Source organism: Tamandua tetradactyla, chromosome 26 (assembly GCF_023851605.1).
Source record: "Tamandua tetradactyla isolate mTamTet1 chromosome 26, mTamTet1.pri, whole genome shotgun sequence".
NCBI lineage: Eukaryota > Metazoa > Chordata > Mammalia > Pilosa > Myrmecophagidae > Tamandua > Tamandua tetradactyla.
Window position 1 is genome coordinate 42389041 of NC_135352.1, and position 26786 is coordinate 42415826.

The following is a 26786-nucleotide window of genomic DNA, read 5'->3' on the forward strand; positions in this document are numbered from 1 at the left end:
GGTGACAGTATGACAGCTTCTCTGGGACTTTTCCAAAGCTCTCAACTTATCAAGCACAATTGGCCACATAACGAGCTCTCACTTTCATCGAATACTCTGTCTGGTAAAGGGATTTCTTTTTCTCTTAAAAACATATAAACCTGTGGAAAAAAAATAAATAAGGTTACAAGAATTAAATTATGAATAGAATGCTGTTTTAAATTAATGCTTCAGTGATTTTTAAATTCATCTTTTTATCTCATCACCATTCGATGTAAGGATTTGAGATGAACTTGTTTTCAGGACATACTATTAGAATAAGGAATTTATCATTTGAAAGTAAGAAACATTTTCCTGAAAGGATAAGATCTATAACATATTGAGCTAGTTAGACACTTTGGGAAGGTGAGTCGAGTAATTTAATAAATGAGCAGCAATTTTTCCCTTAGTTTGTATAGACAGCCAAAGCTGGCTAGCTGAAGAAGATAATCATAGAAGTAAAAATAATGTTTAATACATTTCAGCTGCTTATTTTCAAAATATTCTAACATTGATTTGTTCCAAAACTAATTTTTTTTTTCATTTTAGAAGCATGGTAAAAAATTTTTTATGCTGACATGTATGTGATTACATGTTTCAAGTTACATGTACTGACTTTGGGGTTACACTACAGTGCTTGTGCTCACACCTTGGCTTTCAATTCGTAATCCATGCAATCAGGCACTTTTTTCTCATCTGTGCAAAATAATCTTGCATTTAAGGCCAAATAACAAATCGATCCCTTTCTATATAAGGGATTTAAAAAAATAATGGATTTAAAATATACAAAAAAGTATTTCCATTTTATTATTTATAACCTCAAGTGTATGATATTGACTCAACATCAGACCAACATAAGAAGTAGGGACATGACATAAAGCAAAAATCTTGGTTCAGAGAAAAAAGACTACAGCTGAATGAGATTCCTCTCAAAGCTAAATTAGTCACACTTTAAGATTTCTAATAATTTCTTATTTCACTGTCTATAGTTAATAATAATTACATATGATTCTATTTCACTAAATTCAAAATTAATGCCTGTGTTATTTGACAAATATGTATTGAATGCTTATGCCCCAGACACAATCCTAGGTGCAAGGATATCATAAACAAAGCTGGCAAAATTCCAGTACTTCATGGAGCTTATATTTTAGACAAACAGATTAACCTAGAGAAGGGAAAATAAATACATAACCAATACAATTTGTTAAAGTATATATAATTGAAATAATAAGTGCTATGGACAAATCTGAAAAGAGATATTTAGGGGTTGTGATGTGTTCTTTCATATATGAGGGAGGTGAGGGAAGGCCTCGTTCATTGTTGATATTTAAGAAGAGGCATGAAGCATATGAGAGAGTGAGCTCCACAGATAAAGGGAAACATTTTCCAGGCAAAGGAAAAAGCAAGAGCAAAGGTGCATAATTAGGAAAGTGCTAGCTATATTTTAAGAACCTAAGGAGCGCAAAGCATTGGACAGAAATGAGTAGGCGAAGGATGGAGAAATGTGGTCAGCAAGTTATAAGGCGTTACAAGGCTAACGATTTATGTTTTTACCCTGCGTAAAACAGAAAATCATTGAAAGTTCTAACACAGAGAAGTGACATGACCTAAGTATTAAAGGGATCATACCAGATCTTTTGTTAAGAACCAAGTAGTGGATTTTATGAGGGTGAATAAAAAATAGAGGAATCAAGGAATTCAAGGTTGATTCTAAGGAACTAACCTTTGAACACATGACTTTGAAATGTCTTTCAGACTACAAAGTGGAAATGTCAAGTAGGGAGTTGGATATACAAGCCTGAAATTCATATTTCATATTTAAATTTCTGGAATAAAAAATACAAGAACTTCAACAAGATTTTCTCACAACAAAGCAGAGAAATGAAGCAATAGCTACAGGAAACAGAGAAGTTAAGAAGATATAAATTATCAATTTACCAGTGTAGAGGTGAAATTTAAAGTTCTGAGACTACAATACATCACCCAGGAAGAGTGTGAGGGAGGAGATAAGCGATATAAGAGATGAAAACCAGAGAATTTCAAACTTGAAGTCAAAGTGATCAGAAAGAACCAGCAAAGAAGATAGCCCAAAACCCATATTTTAAAACATGGCTTTTGAAGAAATACTGTTGTTATGAGGACTGATTTTTTTCCACTAGATTTAGCAAGGTAGTATCTTTATCTTTTGTAAAATTGTTTTATAGACGGATGCATGTGAAAATCTTAAAAGAGTTAAGTCTGTGAAAAGAATCAGAGGAGGAGGAGAACTGGAATAAAAAATACAAGAACTTCAACAAGATTTTCTCACAACAAAGCAGAGAAATGAAGCAGTAGCTACAGGAAACAGAGAAGTTAAGAAGGTGCTTTTCCTAGCATGGGACATCTACATTCTGTTTCTGTGCTGGTGGTAAGGACCAAGAGGGAAAATGTTGAAGATGTGTCAGATGCCTTCTGTGGGGGACACTGGCCTGAATCACGGACAGCTTATCTATGGTGAATGAAGGAAGACAGAGCACATGTGCACAGGTGCTGTAAGTGGGTGGGAGTGAAATATTGAGGAATTTTGTTGCTGATTGATTCTGTATCCTCAGAAAAATCAGAGTGGTATCAGCTGATAGTGAGAATAATGAAAGAAGGATTGGAGGTTTGAGAAGACAAAAGAAGGTATATAATAATTGTCTAACAGAGTAAAGCAGCAATTAGTATTGGAAAAAGATCACCAGGCCTTGCACCAAGGAATTGCTTGGATTTAGTATTTACAAGGTTAAAGTGGCTCAGGTTTGTATTTTTCATCTGGCTAGGTTCAGCCCCTTAAAGCCGGGAACAGAGTTTGTGGATTAGTTGGATTCAACCAGATCTGGGGGGTTTCCAGGTATATAGAATAAAGGAAAAGCAGTATTAAAAAGGTAAGCAAGGATAAGAGGACAATCATGGGCCATTAATAATCTGGGTAAATAGGGCAGTAAAAAAAATGAGGGGCAAGAGGAACTGAAAAATTGGTTAAGATCATGGACGGTATGTTCTCATGGGGTTAAAGAACACATGTTTATGAAACACTTAACTACCATGTAAGACATTGCTAATTCTCTTACATAGTGAATGATGAACTAAAGCATTTCTTTCCTCAAGGATCCTACAATTTAGTAGGGAAATGATATATGATAAAGTTTTGTTTATGATAGATTTATTGAATTTCTTTAATAGCACATGGCTGTAAGTATAGCCAACTATAGAAAACAGGAAAGCATTAGTCTATGCGTATTATAGTAAAACATCAAACAGCTATTAAAATGCACACAATAAAACAATCTACCTAATGTAAACATGAGGTTAGGCTATTATAAATCCATCAGCCCCCCTGTAAAAAGCAGGATTGAATAGCTTCTACGTTCCTTTCTCACAGCATCACCAAAAGCGCTAGATGTGTGTCTTCAGAATCTTCCTTCAGCGTCTTATTTTCTATTGGAACGTCTCATGCAAGACAATGATGAGGAAGGCCGTGTCTTCTTCTAGTTGGAAAATCCAGCACCTGGAACAGTGCTTGGAATAGTAGATAACAGGAGTATGACACTGGGCACAGAGAGCTAGGTTTAAATATAGGAGACATTGACATATCAACATCAATATCGACTTATCAATATCAGTTTGAAAGGAAAGGATTAGCAGAGGCTTGCAATTCATCATCTCCCTTTTCCAGGGCATGCTCCTGGAAAAGCAAGGAGGTTGTCTGCTAAATCTTCTTTGAAACATATTGATGATCACAATCCTGAAAAACACACAAAAGATAATTGCTAATAAGTGAGGACCCAACTATGGAATGCTTTTAGTGGGGTGTGTTTCTGTCTAGTATTGCTTATGGTAAACTAAATTAAAAGTCATGGATTTATGGACAATGTTTTCTGAAAAACATTATGTAATCTACATAAATATCTGCGTATAAATTGTGGAGGTTTCATGACCAAAACATCTCCCTTTTGCATAAATGATAACCTACATATACCATCTAACAAATCTGAGCCAAAGTATACCCTAATGACCCATTGGAGAGCTGTGTTGTCAGCCCTTGACATCTTCATGCCTTTCCTGTGCCTCACGATTTCAAGCGTCCTTGAAATTATTAGTAAAGTTTAATTGTAATACATTTTATTATTTTGAGACTGATTCTACAAACTGATCATTTATTTTAATAGAACTAATCTCTTATTTTAATTCTTAAGGGCTGGATGAAATCAACTGAATGAAATTTTATATAGAACATAAAAAAACCATTAAAGAAGCCAAAATTTAGAGATTAGGAAGACAAATAAAAAGACACTAAAAGAAAATAGTGAGATAGGAGAGAAACTGGCTAAGTCAGGAAAACTGAAAGAGAAGAATAAACGGTTCAAGAAAAAGGGAGTATTCATTTGTGTGGGCATTTCTAAAGGTTCAAATAAGATAAATGCAGAGAATATTACTTGTATTTGGCAACCTAGAGATGACAAGAGACACTTCAAAAAGTGAGGCAGATGGAAGCCAAAATGAAGTTATCTGAAGAGTGAGTGTGAGTTTTGGAAGCAGAACTAGATATCTTATGGAACTTAAGAATTTTAGCTATAAAAGCAAACAGAGACATGGATGGTCACTGGAAGGAAAGTGCTGTAAATATCTGTTTGGGGTATCATTTTTGTCCCTACTTTTAACATAACTAATCAATAAAATATTTGAAATAGTTACTGGCATTTCAAATAAAGATTGAGATAGTAGTGATGTAAGTGTGAGAAGGAATAACTCTAGGTGTATAGTCCTGAGAAGGCAAGTGGGGAATGGGATCCAGATTAAAAATGGAGAGATCAGCAGATTTGGTTTCACTGAGACAGACTCATGGCAGAGAAAATGGCTAAAGGTTTTTGTGGATTTCTTCTGTGTATTGGTTAAATTGAAATAATGCATATCCTTGGTCTTGATGTCCATTTTTATGAATTTAGAGTATAGGGGATTATATATAATAGGCACACAAAAGTAAAATAAATAATCTTCATTCACTTGCAAGTTATACAGCTTGTAGTACTTGTGTGAAATAGCTGTGTACTAAAAAATCCCTTTGTACCTGTTATGACTTACTCAAGGTGTCAAGGAGTAATACAAAGTGTGTGTGTGTAGGTATTAGCTATAATAAAACACGGGGATGGGCAAATCGAGATTATGTAGGGCAGGCTTCAAGCTGGAAACTGATGAGAGAAGCTGCTGGCTGAAGAAAAGGCAGAAACCCTTCTTTCTGACCTCAACTTCTTCAGTTTTCAAGACCTACAACTGATTGGATGAAGAGAATCCCATCTTTCTGAAGGCAATTTCTTGTGTTGACTGTGGATATAATTTATTTACTAATGATGTACATCCCTCTATGAAATATACCTTATCATAACAATAAGGCCAGTGCTTTCTTGACCAAATAACTGGACACCATAACCTAGCTGAGTTGGCATATGGCATTAACCATCCCAAGGAAGAAGAGAAAGGACATTGAATAGGAAACTAAAGGTGTAAAGCACAAAGGGTGAGTTCAAGGCAAAGGGCTATCAGAGAATCTCTAGCTGCCCACATGCAAAATGAACTTAATAAAAAGACAAAAACCATACTTTGGAACCTTCCTGTGATGTGGGCCTATGTCTAGGCTATAGACAGAATTTCTCATAAGCAGAAAATGTGACATGTAAGAAAAACAACTTAACATGTGATTGGTAAATAAATAAATAAATAGAAGACCTCTATGCATTCTCAATCAAAGACTTCATTTGATTAATACATAAAAGGAATAACAACTTTTTTGCATGTGTGGGAGATAGGTTTGGGGATAGAGAGGAGAGAAGGGATGGAAGAGAAGATCCTCAAGGGAGAGACACTTGAGGATGATGGCATGGTTCTGAGGAAAAAGAAGTGCAGTGAAATATGCTCTGCAAAGGATATGGTTGCAGAACATTTAACAATGATAACATATTCATTATTGCTTGTTTTAGAAGGAATCTGGGCAGATTCCTGGTCAATGTTCTAGCATGCTAGCTGCCAGAATGCAACACACCAAAGATGGATTGGCTTTTAATAAAAGGAGATTTGTTTTGTTAGTTCTTCAGTGGAAAGGCAGCTAACTTTCAACTGAGGTTCCTTCTTACATGGGAAGGCACAGAGCGATCTCTGCTGGCCTTCTCTCCAGGCCTCTGGGTTCCAGCAATTTTCCCCAGGGTGATTCCTTTCTGCATCTCCAAAGGCCTGGGCTGAGCTGGGAGTGCTGAGATGAGGTGTGCTGGGCTGCTTGGGCTGTGCTATGTTGAGTTCTCTCATTTAAGCACCAGCCAATTAAATCAAATACCATTCATTACAGCAGGCACGCCTCCTAGCCGACTGCAGATGTAATCAGGAATGGATGAGGTGTATAGGTCATCGACTTATGTCCACAGCATATAACTAGGCATCTTCATCTGGCCAAGTTGACAACTGAATCTAACTACCACATAGGGTAACAGGAAGTTGGCAAGAAATCAAAGCAAGACATAACCATGGAAACATTAAATGCTCAAAGAAAGCCTTGAATGTTTGAGAAAAAAGTATCTTCCACATAATATATGAGATATGAGTTCAAGGCATTCTGTTTTGTTATTAAAGAAATCATAGCTCCAGAATTCAGGAGAACTTTGTAGACATTCTAACATATGCTAAAATAATCTTTCAGCTTCAAATATGCCTAAGCTGCATGAATCCAATCAGTCATTTAACCGTTTTGTACTTCATTCCTCTAATGTGAAATGATAATCAAATCTGCTTTGCTGGTTTGTTATAGAGGAAATAATTAGCACTGGCCATTCTTCAAATTATCAGGCTAGATATTGAGTAAAATGTGAACCATATAAAAATATGCCATTTCACCAAAGTAACCAATGAAAATTCTGAGCAAAAGCTCAGTTGTGACATAGGATTATTTATATTCAATTAATGATCACAAAAGTAAATACTTATTTTTGAATATAAAAAGTAAAATGTTCAGACAAAAGGTCACAAATTCAAAATGAAATAAGTGAAAATAGAGTTGCCTGCCCAACTATGAACAAACACTAAATACTATTTTGGTTTTTCCTGACCCTACTAAAATTCAAGAATAAGATGAAAATTGGAAAATGGATTTATAAATTTTAATAGTTCAACCATATATTCCTAGTGCCATCACAAGACCACTGGATTACTGTCAGAAGTTGTTTAGAATCACGTATCCGATGTTTCCTCCATGTCACTTGACTCCGTCTGCCTCTTGGTACTTACTACAAAAGGGGAATATTGGTCTGTCACTGACAGCTAACTTATCAGGAGTAAAGTAGATGGAAGTGTTAAGGTGCCCAGCATAAGTCAGTAATACAAAAAAGTTTGATGAGTAAGTGTTTTCCAATGCATAGTCTATCGGGGTCATATTCTGTTGGGTGAGTGCCCAAAACCCCCAAAGCAAACATTTCCCCAGATTAAAGTCATAGTTACCTTAACATTGTTGGTTTTAGACATTGCACATACTATTTTGAATAGTTCCCACCTATTTTAACCAAACATTAAAAAAAATATATATATATATATATCCTTTTTTTTTTTTTTTACTTTGGGAGAAACAGCATGTGCCACTTCCTTCGATTCCTTTTCTTTTGCACTATCAGCTTGTTTCCTCTCTGAATTGAGGGTCACACCTCCCTCTGTAGTGTGTGTTTAGTGATTTACAGACACTTTCCCGGGGTGGGTAGGATGTGAAGAACACACATAGGTGTCATGCTGTTAGAACAGAGGCCAAAATAGCAGTGCCCCAGGGAGTGGCCTGTCCTGGAAGAGTTCGCTAATGAGGTATTGTTGGAACTGCAGAAGGAAATGTGTTACATCTCCAACTGCAGGGCTGTAAATAGAAGAAGTACATTGGGAGAGGAAGCTACAAAGTTTTCCTGTCATGCCACATTTCCTCTTGGGGAAAAAATAAATAATAAACATCAGACACTAAACATTATTTACGGTTATTTCAAATTTATGCCACTTTTACAAGAAGGGACATATATCCTCTGGAATAGTAGATTAATCACAGAAATAGAGAGAAAAAACCCAAAACCATCTAATTTCAGCTACTCCTCCTAATTACTCTTTAAACACTATTATTAGGAGAATTTGACCCATCTTATGTTAAATTATTCAAGCAACTCACCTCATCACTTTTTTGGGGAAACTGTTTCTCATTTTAATATCCTCATCTGCCAAAACTGTTTCTAATCTACAACCTAAGTTTTCTTTTTCTTGGTGTCAGGCTGTTGCTCTGTATTATACCTGGTTGTCCTTTTTCACACCAGGAAAAGATGTACATGGAGAGATTTAGGAGAAAAATACAGGTGGGCACATGGTGAGAAGGAACAGGGAACAGATTTGAAAGTCTGTTCCATTCTTTTTTCCTTTATGAAATAAATAATAATACTTAAAACACTGCATTTATTTCACTACAGTCCAACTCAAAATGTCCAATTGCACTGTATTGTCCTAGGATTTTATCCAGTTTGTTTTGCTGAGGATTCAAAGCACATCACAAACTTGTTCTGAGTTAATACTTACATAATTCATTTACAGAGTAAACCTTCATGAATAGCAAACCGAGTTTGACTTTTCTTCAAATAATCTTTGCATACTTTTTTTTAAAAAAGAACATGCTTTTTTCTCATTATAAAATTCCTTCAGTATTAAAGTTTTAAACATGTAGGTTAATGACAAAAATAAAAATAAAAAATCCAAGGATGCAAATAGTTAAAGAAGGACAAACTGCTAATAAATAAATAGAGAAAATGCTTAATATTATTAGTGGGGACGAAAGGCAAATTACAACAACAATAATGTACTGCTTTTTAATCTATCATATTAGTTGAAATTTAAAAAAAAAGAATTTTAAATAATCATTTTATAAAAGTATTTAATTGCTTAACCAACACCCTATTGCTAAATAATTTTAGTCAAAATTTACTTCATTAGAAAAAATACGCTGCGACTAACATTCTTGAACTTATCGTATTTTCTCTCTGGGATACATTTCTCTAAGAGGAAGTTCTGGACATACAGGAGCAGACGTGGTTTGCCACGCTGCCTTCCAGGATGTCCGGGTGAGCGCCACACTCGCCTCGGGCTGCAGGTACCACTGTGCCTTGTGTGAGCGACACAGGGTCGCCTGGCACAAAAGGATCCTGGGAGATGGGATAGGGAGGCAGAGTCAGACCATACTTTGCTTGCCATATCCTTTGCCCTTTAAAAATCTGTCATTTTTTCATCTTCGTTATTTTTATTAACAATAACACAAAGCATTCTATCATCTCCAGGGTCACTACATCACAAGTATCTTTTGAAGTCACCTGGTTCTCGTTGACACAACTGCTTCTTATCTTCTTAATGTGACTCCGATCTATACTGAAGCCAACATGTGGTTGTTTTTGCATTCTACTCCAATTTCATTCTTCCCTATACCCAACCGGTTGTCCCAACACAGAACACTGCTCTATACCCATGTTGAATTTTATCTATGTATGTTTTGTTTGAATATTGCCATTTTAATATTTTATTATCTACTAATACAAACCCTGTATCAGCTTGCTTCTCCTAAAAAATGCCTTAGCACTTTTTCCTTATTACTTTTACTGATGAATTTTGAAGTAGCTGGAATTTTCACTGCAGTTGTACTGAATTTGTATTTATACTTAATTTTACAGGAAATAAAATCTTTTTTATATTGTTTACTTTCTAGGAAAACTATTTCCTTCTACTACATTCTTTTCTCATGTCCCTCAGTGATAACTTACCGTTTTCTTCACATAAGTCTTGCACATTTCTTCTTTGTAAGTCTTCAAAATATTTTCTGGGTTTATTACTACGATCTTCTCATTACATTTTCTAAGAGGTTATTGCTGGCATAATGTTTTAATCAATTTTTTAACAAGGCAACACACATATACTTTACCTATGTTAATTTCTCAGGGAATTGTCTGGGATTTTCCAGACACACACTTATCTCTCTACAAGGATTGCCAGCAGAGTGAAAAAGCATCGAGTTAGGAACAACCATGATAAACCTACCGAGTAAAACCCAATCTTCCTCTAGACACATTTCAGTTTCAACTTTTCCCTACAAAGGGTAACGGCATAACAGTTTTACTGCAGCAACTAAACAAGAATCATGTGTGACTGTGCACTTGTACTTTAGATTTATAGTAAGTACAGATTACTGTAACTGCTTATAAAAGTCATTGACAAATAACCCGAGCTTACACAGGGAGTTATTTTTCAGTCTGCCCAAGGCCATTTCACTCTTCTAGGCCCCATGAATACAGAGCAGTAGGTTTAATAACGGTGGAACCGTTGTTAGTTCATAGAGGTTTTCAGGTACTCGGCAGTCATATTCTGAAAGCCCCTTCAAACAACCACCCAGGTATTTTAATTGCCCTTACAAAACACAGGATTATAACAAGTGATGTCATAATACAGGCAACAGTATCAGGTCATGTCCACCAAACATTCATCCCGTGGTGCCCTGTGTTAGAATGAACGCACGAGCAGATATTGCACATGGCAGATGGGCTTGCTCATGAGGCCACATGGCCGCACTCCCATGCCACAAGAGCCTCCGACCTCACCTGGGAACATCGTTTGGTTAAATCAGGAGCTATGCAGATGGATGGCTCATTGATTCTTTAGTACCAGCTTTTCGGTTGACCAGCAATGTGGTTTCGTGCTCCTTAAATTCCCTTTGCCTGGTTTTCATAACATGTAAAGTATGGAGTATGGATTTATTTTTGTTTTTTGCCGAATTTATAAAGAAACAATATTTTTCAAATAAAAACATGTACCTTTATAATGTAAAAATCCTCAGTCCAATTTTGTCAATGGCCATAAATCATTGTCCATACCTGTATTTTAAAGGGATCACAATACTGGTTTGTTTTCTAATTAGCTGTATATTGCACTGGACTGAGCTCTCAAGGGCACAGATGGGGTCTTTGGGTTTTTTGTGTAGCTTTAGACACATGATATGTGCTCAATATATGAATGTCAAATGGAACAGCAAGGTAAGACAAGTCAAGGCGAAAGAAGATAAGGGATCAAATGGCTAAAAAGATCAGGTATATACACTCAGTAAGAACAGTAATAAATTTACATCTTTCTTTTCAAACTTAACCGCATTTAGCTTGGCAGATAAGACATGAAAGAAAAGGATAGCTTCATGTGGAACTGCAAGCAGAGAATGTGGCTAAAAGCCTTTAGACATTTTCTCTAATAAATTGGCTTGTGCATTTTTGGTGAGCAGATCAAGAAGCACATAAATATTTCAAAGAGGCCAATGACATTTTGAGGTCCTGAGAAACGTGTTCTAATATAGAAAAATTTTTCAATTTTGCTCCTGTAGGTAGTGATACATGTTTCTGAGCTCTTGAATAGGGCCAGTCTTTCTCAGAATAACTCATTCATGCAGTAGGATCTTGCAGTACAATGAAACACTTGGCTGATCTTTGCCCTTGGTTCCTGGGGAAGCTACCTGCAAGTCCTTGGAATTTCCTCTGATAGGAATGTCATTGCTTCAACACGGTGGGCCCAGGGCTATGCCTCATAGTTCATGTAACAACAAAGAGCCAGCCACACCTTCAGTCTTAGGGTAGATACTGGACCCACCAAAAACACTAACCATCTGATGACAGGGGTGGGGCTTTGACTTACATCAGATAGCCCAGTTCCCCAACTTCTGGAAGAGGTAGGAGCTGTGGACTGAGTTCAGCCATGAGAGCACTGACTTTATCAACCATGCCTCCATAAAGAGACCCCATATAAACTCAGGAAACATGAAGATCCAGTGAGCTTATGCAACTGAGAAAAGCATTGCTGCTGCAAGGCAAGAGTGACGAGGTCTGACTCCACACTGAGGACATGGAAGCTTGCATTTAAGACTCTCCCAGCCTTCACCCTATGCAGCTCTTGTGGCTTCTTCTTCTGTGTATCATTTTATATAATAAAACTATAATCGTCAGTATAGCACTTTTCATGAGTTTTGTGAGTTGTTCTAGTGAAACAGGAAACTGAGACAGGGGTGGGAGAACCCCTGGAATTTGCAGCCAGTTGGTCAAAAGTGTGGGTGGCCTGGGCCCCCTAACTCGCCACTGGTGCCTGAAGGGCAATCTTGTAAGTGGTTGGCGTTCACTTGTTGGGATGGCCTACCTCCACTGTCCTTAGAGTCAGGATTGAATTGGATTGAGTTACCGCAGTATTCGTAGATGCTGCTAGAAGCCTTGGGTAGACTTTACAGATTTTATGGGAATTTCAGGCTCTTGAGTTTTCTTACAACTCACCACAGAAGTCCAAGTTTTGGCTATAGAATTAAGAGAAAAATTGAAGAACCAAGTGTATTGGTTAGGGTTCTCTAGAGAAACAGAATCAACACAGAACACTCACAAATACAAAATTCATAAAAGTGTCTCACGCGACCACAGGAATGCAGAGTCCAAAATCTGCAGGGCAGGCTGTGAAGCTGACAATTCCGATGGAGGGTCTGGACAGACTCCACAGGAGAGGCTCACCAGCTGAAACAGGAAGAGCCTGTCTCTTCTGAATCCTCCTTAAAAGGCTTCCAGTGATTAGATTAAGCATCACTCATCGCAGAAGACATTCCCCTTGGCTGATTACAAATGAAATCAGCTGTGGATGCAGCTGACATGATCATGATCTAATTCTATGAAATGTCCTCATCGCAACAGACAGGCCAGCACTTGCCCAACCAGAAAAACAGGTACCACCATCTGGTCAGGTTGACACATGAAGCTGACCATGACACCAAGTTTGATGGATCTGGCTCATCACCTGAGTTTATGAACACACTCACTCAGATTCATTTTATAAGAATTACCACAAACACACTGCATACAAGACAAGCATTTGGGGCAGTGCTTAATTTTGCTACCATAACTGATAGGAAATCTCTGAATGTGAATAATTTTATTCAGGTTAAAAAAAAAGAAGAAGAAGAAGAAACAGAGATTTGATTACTAATCAATTTTTTGAGGAAACATTTTAAGTTTCTCTTCTTATAGTATAATCCCAAAATCCTGTTTCTAGTCTAATTGCCAGTGAGTTTCCCAGGTTTGGGGGCATTTCTTTTATTTATCTGAGTACAATAAGTTCAAGGAACAAAAGAGTTATCTCCAGAGAAGATTACATTTTCATGCAAATTTCCCCAGAGAATTACATTCGGTATCCTTCCATTGGAATCATTTGCTGTATTCTAGAATGCATCAGCTAGTGTAAATGCCATCTGGTCTGCCACGATCACTGTGGCTTTATGAAATTTAAGTATCTGCCAGTGTAAAGGCAATATTTTCATATTATCTTTAAAGAGAAACTGGTGAAGAGCTTTGGGATTTTATATTAGCTTCAATTATTTCTCTCTCTACACCTTTGAGTGAATATGCCCCTTAAAGCAAACAGCAGATGTTGCTTTACAGAATCATTTTGCATAAATGTTATTTTCATCCAAAAAATCAATAAATTCAATTCCTTATAGCAACATCAGAATGATGGAACCCATCAACTTTCTGCCAATATGAATATTTCTCACAATAAGTACAAGCACGGAAACTGTCAAAGATTAAATTTAACTCAGGGGGTTGCTCCAACATTCTCAAAGACTTATGATATATGAACGAAGCAAAAGAACTTTCAAAATCCAGACAGAGCCGTTTTCACAAGGCCAACACACCTTACTGGAGAGTAAATCTGGACCTAGTTGAGGTGTAAATCTCAAAATACAAGTTAAGCATTTTATGCAACTTTTCACATAAGTGTCAATCCCTTACTAAGGTAAACCGTCCATATATTCTTTTGTTTTTTTCTTGTGTTGCAGATAAAACCAAATTAATTCTAGAAATAGCTGCAAGATATCGTTTCTTACAATGGTCGGCTAAGAAATTGGGACTAGCATTCTGACTGGAAACCAACTAAAGTTGCTGGATAAAAATATTAAAAACCAATTTGGGGCAGGTCACGGTGGCTCAGCAGGCAGAGTTCTTGACTGCCATGCTGGAGACCCGGGTTCAATTCCCTACCCATGCATAAATAAATAAATAAATAAATAAAACACGCTTAAAAGCACCAATGAGCTAACAAAATTGAACCCAGAGGGAAGAGGGGCACAGAGGCTCCTTTCATTCGAAGGCTTTTGCCACCTTTAGGAACCTTGAAGTTCGGTTGGAGGAGGTTTATGGAATGAGGAGAACAGGATTCAAATTCAGGGTCTACTCAAAGTGGGGAGTAGGGCGTGTCTAAATATTTCCAAATGAAGCTGAGAACACAAGGGGCTACATCCTCAAGGTAAGTGTTTCACTCAAATTAGCCAGATTTGTGCCCAAACTGACGCTGAGAGGCTCAAACGATGCAAGATGTGACTTGGGTCAGAGGCGAGACAGAGCAGGCAATGACACAGGCCTGGACCCAGGGTCCTGGAGCAGTGCTTCTCAGGCCTGAGAGCCCATCAGATGCCACGCGGACTTGTGAAAGCAACTGTGGGGCCGCCTCCTGGAAGTTCTCATCCAGTGGCTCTGGGGAAGATCCAAGCACTTACTTTTCACACATTTCAGGTGATACCGATGTCTTCCGTCCACCCTGTGAGGACGACTCTCTAAATGAAAATACCTTCATCCTCGTCCTCAAGTTAGTCCCAGAGAAAAGTCTGCAAGGATGGGCAAGAACAGTGGAAGCAGACCTGCGAGGACTTCAAATCCTCAGATTATCTGTCACAGATGATGAAAACACTGCGCTTACTATGGTTTTAAAAAAATAGGTTAAGCTTAAAATATCTTTGGAAAATTGGAAGTGACGTGCAAATTCAGGGGCAAGAAGCTAACAGACATTCTGGAAATGAAAAAGGAAGTAACTAAGCAAACATGATGAGCAGACAATTAGATGAAACTGAGGAGGAAATTAGTGAGCTGGTGTATAGGTAAAAAAAATAATGTGTATCAGAGGCCCACAAACTCTGGCCCACTTCTTTTTTGTAAATAAAATGTCACTGGAATACAAGCACATGCATTGTTTAGGTTCTGTCTACGGCTGCAGAGTCTGAAACAGTGTTAGGAAGTTGAAGCAGCCAGAAGGCAAAACTGAAGGAGCACTGACTCTCAAGTTCATGCAAAAGAAATTATACACTGGGACTGTTAGATAGATAATTTTAATACAGGTGAAATATCACCTTTTTACTATGAAACATATAAAATATACACAAAAATAGAGGAAAGAGTAACATGAGAACTCATGCAAGATTCAACAAGCTTCAACATACGTCAAAATTATTTGAATCTATTTTACATACACTCTCCTAATTCTTTTTATCCAGATTTCAAACAAAACCCACATGTTCCATTTCATCTGTATACATATTCATGTTTGCTTGAACAGACAAAAGCAAAATTCTAACATTATCATTACGTGACTATTAGACCAATCAAAAGTACTAATAATTTTTTAATATCATCAACCACCCTTGATTACTTCAACAATTATTTTTATAGTTGCTTTATTTGAATGAGTCAAGTAAAGTCCATACAATATATTTGATCACAAGTCCTCTTAAATCCTCTCTGTTTTTCAACAGCTGTCTCCTTTTTTATTCCCTCATGCCATTGATCTTTTAGGAAAAAGCTGGTTATGTGCCCTGTAGAATGTCCCACATAATGGATTTAGCCAATTGCTACCTTGTAGTGTCGACTTTTTTTTTCCTTTAGCTGCCTTTTTTCCTTCTTTTTGTGGAACTATACAAACTTACCTTTCAATCTTCATACATCAGTGTCTATGTGCAAAAACCAATGCTTTTCTGTGGCAGAGTCGACCTGCCAAAGTACAAATGAAAACTCAATTAAACCTTAAAAGAAATAAAGATCACTTTTAAAAAACATTCATTGAATTGGCAATACTAAAGTCCAAACCATCTATTGGATGTAACAATAATTACATTACTATATACCTAAATCTACTTACAGAAAGGACTTCAAAATTAATGGTCTTTTGAACTCATTATTTTTAGGATAATGAACTGTTTTCCAATTAACTATCATTTCCAAATACTAAATCAGTCTTCTCTGTGCATTCAGGAAAGCCTGATTTCAGCACAAGTTCCTTATTTTTATATAGAAGAGTTTCTCAGACTTCAAGCATTTGTGAACAACTTAATTTTAAATAAACTTGGGAACAGGATTATCACAAGTTTTAACATAATAAAATTAATAAACATATTTCAAATCAACAATAGTGAATAATTTGTGTCAGTGAGAGAGATCATATTATTTGAAAGTTTTCACCAACTTATTTATAATTTTCCTACTAATGAATATCTGCATCTTAAATCAGGCCCCATATACAGCTGATTACTTTAGTTACTCTATTTCTATTACCAAATGAGAAATTTTTCACTAACAAATTTAAATCATCTATAATGAATTTGAATGTTTTGTATCTCTGCCTTATAGTTCTGGATATTTGGATCTGACATGGACCTAGAAATTATTAGGTGATTTCAGAATGAACAGAATGTTCCTTGAGCTATAAAGTAAATTGCTAAATTGATTAGTGCAACACAAAAGCATTTTAATAATTAGGTAGGGATATAGTGCTAAATATATTTCAAGTTCCTTTTTTTAAAAAGTTATAGAATTGTTTGGAAAATATTTTTCATGTTCTTTTGCAGCCTTTACAGGTAGGTTTTTAAATATATCAAAGAATTCCATTAATTTATCTGGCAAGTAAAGAAAAACCATAGGCTGAAAAAGAGTCACATTTTTGACAATTGAGCTGTTTGCACTAATGTGGACTTCCTAAGAAATCTTGTTGTCTTATCCTCAATATTAACATCATATTGCCACTGAAGTAGTATATTCAGATTATTCAAGTTACTAAACATACTTATGAAGTGTGTCAGCACAAACAAAGCTGCCTGAAATCAGGTGAACAGACTTTAATCTTTTATTTGTGCTGTGAATCTTTAAAGTCATCTTATCCCTCATTTAAAAAGCTCCTACAGCAACTTCCCCCTGAACAACTGACGTACTTGGAAGGGAAAAACTAAGTCTTGTTTTCACTTCTAGCCTCTATCTTTGCACAGCAACCTGTAAAGTTAGATATTCAAGGGCCATGATTACCACTCACAGCGTTTTCAATTTGCTTGAATATTAAATCAAGATTGAGCATATTGCTAATTATTGGCTGAATAAAAACAAATATTTCATTGAAATGAAATGCACATGTTTTTGTACACCAGAATCTTCTTATTACAAATATAATGATCATGTCTTGACCCCACACCCCTTTATTCAGTCATAGATACACATATTGTTGTGTACTTCTCCCCCACATAGTAATTGTACACCTGCTAAGAATATACTTACATCAAGACATTTATATTTTTGTTTGGCAAACAAGTTTACCATAATACATGTAATTGCTCTTCCAAAAAGTATGCTGGTGATACCCAGCTGATTATGTCTCCCCTCACTTTCCCCTTACACACTCTGTTCCAGCCACACAGGTCATCTTTTCCTTCTGCAGAAAGGCCCAACTGTTCTTGCCACTGGGCCTTTGCTTGAGCTTGTTCCTCTATCTCCAGGCTTTCGTACGGCTGCTTCCTTCTCGTCATCCAGGTCTCGGTTCAAAGTTCTCAGTAAGCTCTGTCTGACCTTCTCATTCTATCATACCACGCGTGCAATGACTTACCATCACATGCAGAACAGATACGAAAAACTACTTAGTGCCCTCCAAGCAGCAGCCCCAAATCATCAGAAGGGTTCCAGCTCCAGGCCTACACCGCCGGTGCAGCACTGCTGGTCCAGTGCACGACTGCCAAACGTCTGCACTGGCACACTGAGCTCTTCCGTTCTCTTCCTAGAATGTATCACTTTCCGGAAGTAATCACCACTTCCTGTCATGTGTCTCCTGCCAACAAGAGTGTAAGTTCCATCGCAGCCGAGCTGTCTTCACCACCGAACCCCCAGAGCCTAGAACAAATTCTGGCACATAGCAGGCACTGAACACTGCCTGTGATATGGGTACAGCTTTGCTATGAAGAGTGCAATTTGAAGGATGTTTTTTTAGCCAGAGTTTCTCATCTGCCATTAAAACAGCATTCGATTAGCACATGCAGGAAAACGTTGTTTCATTCCCCTTTTAGAAAAAGATAGATGAGTTTGCTGAGCTTTGCTTAAAAATAGATGGAGCCATAGTTTGGCAGCCCCTGACTGCTATGATAATATCCAACCAGTCTACAGACACTTCCATTCCACCAAGAATCACCAGCGAGCCGCGGGCAATGTGCTGATAAACACGTCCATAGAGCAAATTTAGACCTCAGGTCGACATGCGCACATTTCCACTGGGGCCAAATTAGGTAATTTTAAACTAATTACTTTTTGTATCATTTTCCTCCTATTAAAGATGGGTAAAGCCTTAGAAGATAGTACAATTAAATGACAACACTATATGGAAGAGGCAATAAATATCATCAGAAAGTTTACTAAAGTCTGGAGAATTATCAATAACAATTATGAGAGTGTAGATTCAAAGAACACATGCAGAGGCACATGACAGCATTTACAGAGTACTAATAAAGAACCAAATGCTATTCTGAATTTTTCTTATTTGTGAAATAAGGGCAATAATACCTACTCTAAGGGTTGTTGTGAGGAATAAAACTCACAGGAAGAATTTAGCACACTGCCTGCAAACTAGTAAGTGCTCAATAAATGTTGTCATTTTGTTTTCTATACCCATCCCAGCAATTAAAAAAAGAAGATATGAAACACAGCTCTAACACTCTGGGTTTTTTTTTAATCTTAATTAGTCCAAGAGGTCTAGAAAACTTCACACTCGAAAACTAGGTAAAAGTGGTTGAGCCAGTGTCATGTATTCAAACACAAGTCATCCCCACTTTTCAGGCTCCCTTAAAGTAATAACTCTCAGAGAAGAAATCAGTTGATACATTTGTAGTGGCTTCAAACTGTTCTTGCAAACCCACACCACAAAACTAAAAAAATAATAATAATAATAACACACACAAAAAACCTGTGGGGTAATAAAATAGACATATAAAATTATGAAGCTGGAAGGGACTTATAATGCAAACTCCCATTTTGCAGATGAGGGAAGGGCATCTCAGAGATTAAACTGTTGGTCAAAGGGCATACAGTTCAATCCAGTGATGTTTACTGGGCATTTACTACGGGCAAGGTAATTACAGGAACTAAAGCATGCATGAGGCATAAATTCTTCCTCCAAGTAGCTCCAAGAATGAAAGAGGAGAAAAGACAAGTATTAAGAAAAAATATAAAGCACATTATAGAGTGTCATAAAGAAGAAGCAAACAAGCTGCTCTGGTGGATCTAAAAAAGAGAACATACTCTCTTGTGTTTTTCTTTCTCTTGTCTTGATATTTTCTACCTGGACTTGCAGATGAGCTTTGATACTGTGTTGGCTTTCACCATGCTGGGATGAAAGGCATGTGATCCTCACAGGTAGAAGGACCAATTCATGCAAAAGCAGAGGGAGGAGACATTTCTGACCAAATTCAGGGGCCACAGAGCTGTCCAATGTGAGTAGCGCGCTGGATATGGGAAGGGTGAAAAGCATATAGAAACCTGTAATTCAAAGTTGGGATTACATTGTGAGCAGCCTTAACCACCAGCTAGAGAAGTCTGGACTTAATTCAGAAAGCTGAGGAGGTGTGTTAGCTATGGTTCTCTATAGAAACAGAATCAGCAGGAAATATCTGTAGATATAAAATTTATAAAGGAGTCTCATTTAACTTTCGAATAATGTAGAGTCCAAAATCTGTAGGGCAGGCTGTGAAGCTGATGATTCCCATGAAGGGTCTGGATGAACTCCACAGGAGATGCTCATCTGAAGCAGAAAGAGAGTTTGTCTCTTCTGAATCCTCCTTAAAAGCCCTCCAGTGATTAGATTAAACATTACTCATTGCAAAAGACACTACCCATGGCTGATTACAAATGGAATCAGATATGGATGCGGCCAACGTAGTCATGATTTAATTATATGAAATGTCCTCATAGCAAAAGACAGGCCAGCACTTGCTCAACCAACAGACACCACCACCTGGTGAAGTTGACACATGAACCTGACCGTGACAGGAGGCAATGCAGACTCTTTTCATTCATTTATTGGTTTGGTTTGGTTTGGTTGGTTTCTCCTAATGGGGGAATGGCTTTATTTAAATTGTATTTTAGGGAGAAAGATCTGTACATGCTATGAAGAATGAATTATATCAAGGGAAAAACAGAACTGGGTAGATGAGTTTACTCTGTGTAATACAGGTCAGATTTAAATACTGTTTCTAGTATATTGATAGTAGTCATGGAAGAAGGAGGAAAGAAGCAAGAGCTGTAGAAGCAGGAGAATTGATTGCATTTGATCATATATTGAATTTAGGATTAAGGGAGTAGGAGGAGTCAAAGATAAAGAAAAAGGTATAGTCAATAACAGAAGTGGATAAGATCAAGAGTGGAAAGCAAGTGTCTGGGGAGAAAGGATAACTGGTAAATATTTGACATTAAGGCTGGCATATTGACAATGCATTCCATTTATTTAAGTGAAGACAAACTTATACAATAAGAAGCGGCACATGTATGAAAGAATTTGGGGGTAGAGAATAAAATTAGATGTTGGACTATGCAGATTGAGGTAATGAATTTTTTGCAATAGGTCTGATCACCAAAAAAGAGAGCTAAGGGGAGAGGAAAACTGAAGATAAAGTCTTGGAAATTATTTTCTATAATCCCTTTTTATGAGAGAAAGAATTATTGGAAAAGGACATGAATGCAGTACATTTGGAGAAGTAGAAAAGGGAGAATCTGCAGAATACAAGAGAGTAGGCATTTCAAGGAGTGACAGAATGTTTGCTTGTTCCTCTACTTCTCTCCTCAGCCCTCCATCTTCTCCCAGAGTTTTGGATCAGGACCCAGATGCTTTGAGAGGCAGCATTAAAAGAATGGATAGAGAATCAGAGAATAGGAAGGCAAAGAATGATTAGTGAGAAGAAGCCACTTGTTTTGGTTTGCTAAAGCTACTGGAATGCAATATACCAGAAATGGGGCAGCTTTTATAAAGAGGACTTATTCAGTTGCAATTTTTCAGTACTAAGGCGAGAAAAACGTCCAAACCAAGGCATCCAGAGAAGATATCTTTATTCAAGAAAGGGTAGATGACATTCAGGGTTTCTCTCAGCTGGGAAGGCAAATGGCAGTATCTGCTAGCTTTCTCCCCTGGCTCTTCAAACAGCTTCCCCAGGGCCATTGTCTTTCTGCATCTCCAAAGGTCTCTGGCTGCTGGTTCTCAAGCTTTTTCCAAAATGATTTCCTCTCAAAGGGCTCCAGTAAGTGACTCCACCTTGAATGGGTGAAGACGCATCTCCATGGGAACCACCTAATCAAAGGTCCCACCCAAATTGGGTGGGTCACATCTCCATGGAGACAATCAAAAACTCCCACCCAGCAGTACTGAATGAGGATTAAAGGACATGGCTTTTTTGGGGTACAAGACAGCTTCAAACTGGCACATCTCCCAACTCAGATCAAAGAGGCTTGGACGTTTGAAAAAGTGAGAAGCTGCAGAGCAGCAAGGAAAATTTGGAGAGAGAAGACTAGACTAAGTCACAAAAGGGTCACTGTGAAGGAGATATAATTATAGACCAGAATTTCTTTTTTTTTTTTTGATAGAGCTGTAATAAACAAATTCCTTTTATAAACAAAATTTTAACTGAAAAGCCACAGTGGATGAAAAAAAGAAAGGATATTACTCCGTAAAATCCAGCATCATCTACAGTAGTTTTACAGCACATTTAAGCATTCTAGGGTTTTATATCTTCACCTGCCTTCCATTTCTAAGTCCATTTCTTATAAAATGACAATTAAGAATATGGGTTTGACCTCAAACCTAGCCCTGAATTTGTGTGCCAGGAAAGGCAAAACTATACTCTTAATCTCCATCTTAATATTACAGCCTTGTTTCAAAAATGATCTGTCTTACTTAAAATACAATGCCCATTTAAATGGCAAAAAACAAGCAGCAATACGTAATTATACATAATATTCAATAAATGGAAAGTGTTTTTTAGGATGATATCTAGAATACACTTGCTCTGTGTGTCTCCTCAATAATTACATTGACTTAGACTGACACTAAAAGTAAGAGTGCTGTATAAGGGGCACACATTTACAATACTTGTAGCCTTAAAAGCAGTAAAGCAAAAGAAAATATATCAAATAGTCAAATAGCACATGCACATCTTACAGAACTTCCAGTGATCTATCAATCCTTTCTATGCAATACGCTTCTTTTCCAACTTGCAGTAACTACCAAGAAAGAAGGATGAGATTAAAATTAATGATACTGAACTGAATTGTTTGAAGCCAGTGCCCCATATGTGGGGAAAAGTACATTTCGTTCAGCAGCAATACAGCACAGTGTGAAGATGTGCTTAGATGCAAATATTTCAGAATTGAAAAATGTACAAGGCAAGTCAGGATATAAAACCATAATACACTGTTAAATTACCTTGGAACATACATATACTGCAGTGTTCAAAGAAAGACATTCATTTCACTGTACAAGGATAGGGAAAAATCCTTAAAGTTACCTATGTAGTTTATGATATGATAAATACATATCTATATAGCATTGTATATACACATATAGAATGTGTGTGTTTATGTGTATTTTTTTTCTTTTTTGCCAAATTATCTTATTAGCTTTTTTGGGTCTGTAACTTCTAGGGGTGAAAACTCCTTTTTACTACAAGTTTTTGTCCCCAGACTTAAGATATACTAGAAAAGGTCTTAATATCCTCCTCCAGTCCAAAGACTCTCTTCAGATATTTTGCTTCACCACTGGTATGAGAAGCACAATTAAAGGAATTTCAGAATTTTTGACTGCATCCTTTCTAGCTGCTTTGCTAGTTGTTTTCAACAAGCAAGTTTCTTTGAATATTTAAACAAAGTGATTCAGATTCTTTAGCAGAGGATATAAATTCTAGATTTGATAGATTAAAACAGAGCAAATCAACCCTCCCCCCCCAAAAATCCAGTGATTTACTCTGACTGTAAACAATATATAAAATTTAAATCTCAAAATATGTTAAAGAAACTTCTTCCTTCAGGGCTTATCATACTAGAGAGATCTGACTATTGGTAAGAGGAAAATGTATGAAAAGCTGCAACAAATTGCCTACTATTTTTCCTAAGAGAAAGTATGTCAACTATACTACCTCTCCTTTAAATTTAATAATTTCATAATTTGTTGGCAGATGTCTTAAGCAAACTGGCATATCAGATTACACAACAAAAAGCACCCATCAAGTTCAGCAAAGAAAGCTTATAAGCCTTTTGTAACAACAAAAAAAACCCAACCTAAATGGCTATGATTCCTCTAATAGCAGAAACCCATAACGCAGTCTTTATGAATCTGCCATATATATCAATATCTACATAAACAGATACAGATATAGATATGCAACATTAATGGCAGTCTATTTTTGGCAGTGTGGGGGACCGGTGGGTTTGGATCAGACCATGGCACGATATGGACCTGCATCTTTAAGAACTGGATGATGAAAGAAGGACCCTCAGCAACAACCTGAGGTGGAAGGTGACTGAGTGGACGGTTCTCAGTACTCATGATGAAAGTTTGCTGCAGAGAGCCAACTCAATGGAAGGCTATGCAGGTTGGGGTTGTCATTCAAATATAGTTCTTCAAGGTTCTCCAGGGTACCAATTTCCTCAGGGAGATGAGTAAGTAGGTTCTCTCCAAGGCTTAGATGTGTGAGATTGGTAAGGTGACCAATGCCTCTGGGAAGAGTGGTCAACTGGTTGTTTGTCAAAAGTAATTTCTGTAAATCTTTAAGATAAGCAATTTCATTTGGCAAGGATTCCAATTTGCTCTCCTCTAGATCCAACTCTCTTAACTTCCTAAGGTTTCCAAGATCATGGGGAAGTTTCTTCAGATTATTTGATAATATTACAACCTCAAGAGAAACAAGACCAGACACATCCTCAGGGATCTTTGTGAGCTGATTAGTGGCTAAATTCAATTCTACCATACTGGTCCATGTTCCAAAATCCAACGGAAGTGATGTTAACTGGTTGTCCTTCATATTTAGCTTGCTTAATACTTTCGCTCTGGAGAAAATTCCAAATGGGATTTTATTGATTCGATTGTGTTCCATGTTGAGAGAATAGATGGTGGAAAACTGAGATGGACCACCCACTGGACATAACTGGAAGCAATTTCTAGCTAGGGTCAAACTATTCAGTTTCACAAGACTTGATAAAAGATTCTCTGGCAAAGTAGAAATGTTATTGTTCTCTAAATTTAATTCTTCAAGTGCACTGCATTTTGCTAATGATCTGGGGATTGCTGATAGTCTGTTATATCTTATACGAAGATGACTTAAACTGAACAAGTTTCCTATAGTATCTGGGAGATCTAGCAGTTCATTGCGCTGCAAGTCAAGGTTGGTTATCTGTGTGCAGTTTCCAATCTCCTCTGGAAGGTGTTCAAATTGATTGTGAGCTACATCCAGCGTAACGAGGTTACATAATTCACTTCCAAAGAGCCATAGGAGAAGGTCCTGGCACCCTTGTTGGACCTCTTCTCTCACATACCCCCAAAGGAGTATGAAGTTAATGCATGTAGATCACTTGGCACAGAGCTTGGCATAAAGTAACCCAAAAAATACTGGCTATTGTTAATAATAAAATAAATAGCTTGATACTGAGACTGGAATTTGGTAAGCTCTCAGTAACAGTGGAAGTATATCTAATACTGGTACCTGTGCCAACCACACAGCCTGGTCATCATTTTTGTGAGTTAATAGCGAATAGGCAAAGTTCTTGGAACACTGAATGGCATGTGCTTATTAAACGATAGATGAAAAATTTTGTAAATTATCCTAAGAGGCAAGCATGGTCAAGGATTTATATGGAAAGAATCATATAAATCTGAGGATGTTTGCAAAGTAAAGACTATTTCTTGAGGTTCTGTTTCTGATAATCTAGGTTTTGGGGGATGAGGAAAGGAAGTGGTTTTAGGAGATTAGAAATATTGCTATAGTCCATACTATTCCTAACACCCTACCTAGGACAGAAAAGGTCAGGACATCGTAAGTATATATTTGTAAAACTTATGTTAAATCAGTTATACTTCAATTTTTCGGAAGCACAATAAAGCTAGAGAAATATTTTGATTCCTACTATCATCAAATATTGAACCTAGATCAAATAAAGCAGTTGAATAACTAGGTTAAGATGATAAGCCAATTAGATCCAACTGCTCTCCCTTCCCTTCTCTTCTTTAGAAGCATTGATGAAAAGCGAACCTTCCTGTAATGGATGGTAATTTCCAGTGCTGGAGGAAGGATGAAACAAGGACTCAGAGAGGGCTGAATAAAAAGCCAGCCCCAAGCTGCTCCAAAGCACACAGTGCAGATCTTCTTCAGATAGTTCTTTGTGCCACAACTTAACGCTCATTCTCTCTGTCTCTCCTTCTCTCTCCCCTAAACACAAACAAACAAAGCACACAAGCAAGTCAAGACAGAAGCAGCCATTATTGGTCCACAGGAATATTATATCCGCCACCACCATTCATATTTCAAAGACAGACTGGTACACCTATGCTATTTTTATGCTTTTCCACATAGTCACACTCATTAAAAGTATCTATTTCTTTAAAAAAAAATTAAAGAGGAAAAAATATAAGCTAAAGAAAGGACAACCCATGAAGTCAGTATGTTTTAAAATGTAGAGGTTGAATCAACAACAAAAAGAGGAAGGGTTTGTTTTTTGTTTGTTTGCTTTTGTCTTTTTAGGAAAAAGAGGCACTATTTCTGTTTGCTAAAGCTGCAGGAATATAATATACCAGAAATTGATTGGCTTTTACAAAGGAGATTTATTAGGTTACAAATTTACAGTTCTAAGGCCATAAAATATCCAAGCTAAGGCGTCGACAAGAGGATCCCTTCACTCAGGAAAGGCCATTGTGTCCAGGGTTCCTGTGTCACATGGAAAGGCACATGGTGACATCTGCCAGTCCTTTCCTCCTGGGCTCCGCTGCTCTCATTTCCAGTGGCTTTGTCTCTGAGTGTCCGTGGGTCCTTGCTTGCTTCTCCAGGTCACCCCTATGAGCTCTGTGTCCTGAGGGTCTCAGCATCTGCAGGGTGTTTCTCACTCTGTGGGTCCTTCACTTGTTTTAATTTCTCTGTTATCTGTATCAGCTTGAGCTCTCTCTATATTTTCTGGCTTTTATTCTCTTCATAGAGGACCCCAATAAAAGGATAAAGCCCACCTTGAATTGGGTGGGTCACATCTCCATGGAAACACTTTAATCAAAAGGTCCCACCCACAATAGGTCTGCTCCCACAGGACTGGATTAGAAGAACCTGGCTTTTCTGGGGTACACAGTCTCAAACCATCATAGGCACTATGTTTTTATTTTATCCTCAGACACACTAGAGAAATAATTGAATTCTAGTTAATATTTATTAAGTACATACTACTGTGTCTCATGCCCTAGAATTCAAGATACAAATGAAAAAAATGTGCACCTCTCAAGGAACTCATAATTTAGTGGGAGGAGCCACCCATTAAATTTAAGCAAGTGAAAATAATCACTTTACAAAACTCTACTATGATAAAGCCATGAATAAAGTGATA

General features: G+C 37.2%; 1 pseudogene; it reads right to left on the reverse strand.

Moving 5' to 3' along the window:
- Positions 1–23641: 23641 nt before the first annotated feature.
- LOC143669716 (leucine-rich repeat protein soc-2 homolog) lies at positions 23642–24417 on the reverse strand (annotated as a pseudogene).
- Positions 24418–26786: the final 2369 nt, after the last annotated feature.